The 6,000-nt window shown below is 40.5% G+C and overlaps 1 pseudogene; it reads right to left on the bottom strand.

Annotated features, from left to right (window-relative positions):
- Window positions 1-369: 369 nt before the first annotated feature.
- The window catches only part of LOC116581209, a 68,574-nt pseudogene continuing 62,943 nt past the window's right edge, over window positions 370-6,000 (bottom strand).

Here is a 6,000-nt window from a genome sequence, read left to right as displayed (position 1 = left end):
GTATTTTTGTTAAGAGTTGTTGACTGACTGGATCAGTGTTAATATTTAATGTAGAATATTCAAAATAAGACATGTGATATAAATGTCACTACCACAGTCACCCCAGTAATTCTTGTCTCCATTAAAGTTTGTTGATAAAATTGTTGAGGAAGTTTTATTCTTGATCAACGGTCAGGGGAACAGATGGTACTAACTGGGGGTAGTCTGTGTGAACCAGACAGGCTGAGTCTACATCTCTGGCACTTTTTAGTGACTTCTTTTACTCTCCACAATAAATGCTCCACACCGACACTGGAGAAAGCTAAATGAATGTACAGAATCCCTAGTCATCTGTCACGGGCAGTACATGAAGGCCATCTTCATTTCATTACTCACAAAGTAAATTGAAGTCTCTGGTGGTCCAGGATCTTGAAGAACAAAGGGGGAAGTCCTTAGGGAAAGTCAGGCTTTGTTGACACACCAATCTCTTGGCTCTACCTTGAGAACAATGGGTTTTTCCAGTTTAACAGCCCCTTGAGTGCTCCTTTCCAGGCGAATCTACAACAGTTAGACAAGCATATGAGAACCAGGAATGTAGCCCTACTGACAACAAAGCCAAAGGAGACAAGAAACATGAAGGACAATAATGCTTTTCAAACACATAAATACTACTATTAGACTCATATGTCTGGGATCTTACTCCTACTCTGTAAGCTGTCGAGACTGGGGGGCGGGAGGATACATCCATCATTCATTCAGCAAATACCCACTGAGCACTTACTCTGTACCAGGCTGGGGATCAAATTTTGTTGGGTTTGTGGTCCTTTTGCTTTAATTTTAAGTAAAAGGAATAAATGTTTACATTTTAAACCAGATTCTTAGGCATCATGTCAAAGCATTTTCAGAAGCAATACAGAGTATACTTTGTGTATGTTCAAGCTTGCAAAGTAAACCCGAGTGGGTCTTACACACGTTAATGTGTGGCCATCGTCCCTGCTAAAGATCCTGTCACCTCTCCCAGTGGAACCATCCATTCTTGATGGAAGGAGTTCTTCGTGAAGCATGATGGTTGTTCTCTACCATCTCCTGGCTCCAGAATCTAAGGCAAATGGTGAGCTGCTGAAGACCCTACAGTGTTCTGAGTGAACCTTTAGCCCCATTCTCTCCCAGTGACTATCCGAAAGTGTGGGGGAGCCACAAGCAGAGTCACCTTCTAAAGTCGGTTGACTGAAGGGTATGCAAATGCCTTGGAAGGTGAGAACTGCCAGCCCGTGGGTGAGCAGGAGCTTTCAGGGAGTGTCTGCCCCAGCCCGGGTGTGCCAGAGCCCCGCTTCCTCTCAGGGCTTAGATCCTTGTTTGTAGTCAGTCACTGCTATGCAGCTGCCCCAAAGCCACAAATAAAATGGAGACCAGTTCCGTCTTCCTCCTCTTCTCTGAGGAAGTCTAATAAAGGGAAGAGCTGTATAATAAATGCACAAGTCCTAAAAGTAGGCCGTATTGTACAGCCTTGCTTGAGATGAATCAGTGGCAACAATTCTGTTTTCCAGATCCTTCTAAAAATGTAACTTGTTATTTTTAAATTTTAAATGGCATGCTTGTATTTCCCCTGCAGAAAGACAGACAAGACACACACACACACACACACACAATTTAATAATTGAACAAATGTCATTTGTTCAATTATTAAAATGAAAATTCTTTACAATTTGCATCCCAGGGCTCTCCATCAACTTCAAATCGCTTGTGAACTTTACTGGGTGACTATAAGCCACTAGTGGGAGTTTAAGAAAGGAATTAAATGAGATGCTAGAGTTAAAGACACTCTTTGGTCCAAAGAAAACATAGAACGGAGTGGCTGGTTTAATGACCAAACGTTCAGCTTGGCGATTCTGCTGATGACAGTGGCCTGTAGTATCTTATAACAGAGCAGAGGAGGCATTGGGATCTGGTGCATGGGGAGGCCCCAGGGAGGAGCTTGGAGACTGACCAGGCCTGGAAGGATGAGAACAGATGGGGGAAGAGCGTGCTAAGCCTTCACAGAACTCGGACTGGGATGGAGAGGGGAACACAGCCTGACTGGAGCCCGGCTGGCAGAAGGTGGGGCCAAGCACCCAGGACGGCCTGGATCATGGGAGTCCGTCACATCTGGAAGACACGCTTCACACCATGGATTCTCAACCTTGTGTCCTCATGAGAATCCATGGAGGCACTTTAAAAGCCACACTCTGGGTGAGCTATGTTTGAAAAATCTCAGGTGACCTGGGCATCAGGACTTTTATTGATTTTTTAAAACTCTTCTTATTTAAATCCCAGTTAGTTAACGTAGTATAATATGAGATTCAGGTATACAACATAGTGATGCAACACTTCCGTACATTGCCCTGTGTTCCTCACAAGTGTACGTACTCCTTAATCTCCATCACCCACTTCACCCTTCCTCCCACCCCCTCCTCTCTGGTAACCATCAGATTGTTCTCTATCAGCAAGAGTCTGTTTCTTGGTTTGCCACTCTCTCTTTTTCTTCCTCTTTGTTTTGTTTCTTAAATTCCATATATGAGTGAAATCATGCATTTGTCTTTCTCTGACTTATTTTATTTAGCGTAATACTCTCTAGCTCTATCCATGTTGTTGCAAATGACAAGACTTCATTCTTTTTAAAGGCCGAGTAACATTCCATTGTATACATACGCTACATCTTCCTTGTTCATTCATCAGTCAGTGGATATTTGGGTTCTTTCCATAATTTGGCTAGTGTAGATAATGCTGCTAGTAACGTCAGAGTGTACATATCCCTTTGAATTTGTATTTTTGTATCTTTCGGTAAATACCTAGTAGTACAATGGTAGGGTAGTACTATTTTTTTTTTTGGTACCAAATTTTAATTTACATTGTAATTAATTAACATATAGTGTAATACTGGTTTCTGGAGTAGAATTTAGTGATTAGTCACTTACATATAACATCCAGAGCTCATCACAAGAAGTCCCCTCCTTCATACCTATCATGGTAGTCATATTTTTAACTTTTTGAGGAACCTCAATACTGTTTTCCAGAGTGGCAGCACCTGTTTGCTTTCTCATGACCAGTGCAAAAGGGTTCTCCTTTCTCTGCACCCTCACCAACACCTGTTGTTTCTTATGTTGTTGATTTTAGCCATTCTGACAGGGGTGTGGTGACATCTCATTGCAGTTTTGATTGGTATTTCCCTGAAGATGAGTGATGTTAAGTATCTTTTCCTGTGTATGTTCACTATCTGTATGCCTTCTTTGGGAAAATGTCTATTCCTGTCTTTTGCCCATTTTTTAACCTGGATTATTTCTGTTTTGTTTTTTATTATGTTCAATTAGCCAACATATAGTTAAGTACATCATCAGTGTTTGGTGTAGTGTTCAACAATTCATTAGTTGCGTATAATAACCAGTGCTCATCACCACATGTGCCCTCCTTAATTATTTTCAAGGTGTTCACTTTTATAAGTTCTTATATCTTTTGATATCATCCCTTTGTCAGATATGTGATTTGCAAATGTCTTCTCCCATTCTGTAGATTGCCTTTAGTTCTGTTATTTCCTTCATTGTTCAGAACCTTTTGATTTTGATGAAGTCTCAGTAGTATTTTTGTTTGTTTTCTTTTTTTTTTAATTTATTTTTTATTTATTTTCAGCATAACAGTATTCATTATTTTTGCACCACACCCAGTGCTCCATGCAATCCGTGCCCTCTATAATACTCACCACCTGGTACCCCGACCTCCCTCCCCCCACCCCTCAAAACCCTCAGATTGTTTTTCAGAGTCCATAGTCTCTCATGGTTCACCTCTCCTTCCAATTTACCCCAACTCCCTTCTCCTCTCTATCTCCCCATGTCCTCCATGCTATTTGTTATGCTCCACAAATAAGTGAAACCATATGATAATTGACTCTCTCTGCTTGACTTATTTCACTCAGCATAATCTCTTCCAGTCCCGTCCATGTTGCTACAATGTTGGGTATTCGTCCTTTCTGATGGAGGCATAATACTCCATAGTGTATATGGACCACGTCTTCCTTATCCATTCGTCCGTTGAAGGGCATCTTGGTTCTTGCCACAGTTTGGTGACTGTGGCCATTGCTGCTATAAACATTGGGGTACAGATGGCCCTTCTTTTCACTACATCTGTATCTTTGGGGTAAATACCCAGTAGGGCAATGGCAGGGTCATAGGGAAGTTCTATTTTTAATTTTTGAGGAATCTCTTTTCTTGTTTTTGTTTTTGATATTGTCTCCCCTGCCTCAGGAGATGTATGTAGAAAGAAGTTGCTGTGGATGATGTCAAAGAGATATCTGACCATATTCTCCTGTAGGACTTTTTATGGTGTCAGGTCTCATATTTAGATCTTAAATCCATTTTGAATTTATTTTTGTGTATTGTGTAAGAATGCAGCCCAGTTTTATTCTTTTGCATGTTGCTGTCTGGTTTAATAAACAGCATTTGTGGAACACACTGTCTTTTTCCCATTGCTATTCTTCCCTGTTTTGTCAAAGATTCTCTGACCATATAGTTGTGCATTTATTTCTGGGCTTTCAAATCTGTTTCACTCACCTGTGTGTCTTTTTTTGTGCTACTGTCATTTTGTTTGGATCATTATAGCTCTGTAATATAACCTGATGTCTGGAATTGTGATGCCTCCAACTTTGCTCTTCTTTTCAAGGTTGCTTTGGCTGTTTGGATTCTTTTGGGTTCCTTTCAAATGTTAGGATTATTTCTTCCAGATTCGTGGAAAAGTGCCATTGATATTTGAAACACATTGCATTAAACACGTACATTGCCTTGGGTAGTATGGACATTTTAACAATATTTGTTCTTCCAATCCAAGAGCATGGAAGGTCTTCCCATTTCTTTGTGCCTCTTCAATTTCTTTCATCTCTGTTTTATAGTTTTCAGAGCATAGGTCTTTTACTTCTTTGGTTATGCTTATTCCTAGACATCTTAATTTTTGGTGCAATTTTAAATGGGATTGATTCCTTGATTTCTCTTTCTGTTGCTACCTTCTTGGTATATAGAAATGCAAGAAATTCCTGGCATTGATTTTGTATCCTGCAATTTTACTGAATTCATTGATCAGTTCTAGCAGCTTTTTAGTGGAGGCTTTGGGTTTTCTATGTAGAGTATCATGTCATCTGCATGTAGTGAGAGTTCAACTTCTTCCTTGCTGACTTGGAAGCATTTTATTTGTGTTGTCTGACTGCTGTGGCTAGGACTTCCAGTATTATGTTAAACAACAGTGATGTCTGTGGACATCTGTCTTGTTCCTGACCATAGAGGAACAACTCTCCATTTTTCCCTATTGAGGATGATATTAGCTGTGGGTTTTTCATATGTGGCCTTTTTATGTTGAGGTATGTTCCCTCAAAATGTGTCTTGTTGAGGACTTTTATCATGAATGGTTGTTGTACTTTGTCAAATACTTGAAATGACATCTTTCCTATCCTTTCTTTTATTAATGTGGTGTATCACATTGATTGATTTTCAAATACTGAATTGCCCTTGCAAGCCAGGAATAAATCCCACTTGATGGTGGTGAATGATTTTTTTTTTTAATGTACTGTTGGATTCAGTTTGCTAGTATTCATTGGGCATTTTTACACCATGATCATCAGGGATATTGGCCTGTAGTTCTCTCTCTCTCTTTAAAAATATTTTATTTATTTATTTGACACAGAGAGATCACAAGTAGGCAGAGAGGCAGGCAGAGAGAGAGGGAGAAGCAGAGCTTCTCTGCTGAGCAGAGAGCCTGATGTGGCACTCGACCCCAGGACCCTGAGATCATGACCTGGGCCGAAGGCAGAGGCTTAACCCACTGAGCCACCCAGGCACCCCTGTAGTTTTCTTTAGTGGAGTCTTTTATCTGGTGCTGGTATCAGGGCAATGCTGGTCTCATAGAAGAGATCTGTGAGAAGAATAGGCATGAACTCTTTAAATATTTGGTAGAATTTGCTGGTAAAACCATCTGGCCCTGGACTCTGGTTTGTTAGGAGTTTTT

Source organism: Mustela erminea, chromosome 20, assembly GCF_009829155.1.
Source record: "Mustela erminea isolate mMusErm1 chromosome 20, mMusErm1.Pri, whole genome shotgun sequence".
Lineage (NCBI taxonomy): Eukaryota > Metazoa > Chordata > Mammalia > Carnivora > Mustelidae > Mustela > Mustela erminea.
Note: the sequence above shows the minus strand (reverse complement) of the source record. Positions and strands in the feature narration are given on the sequence as shown.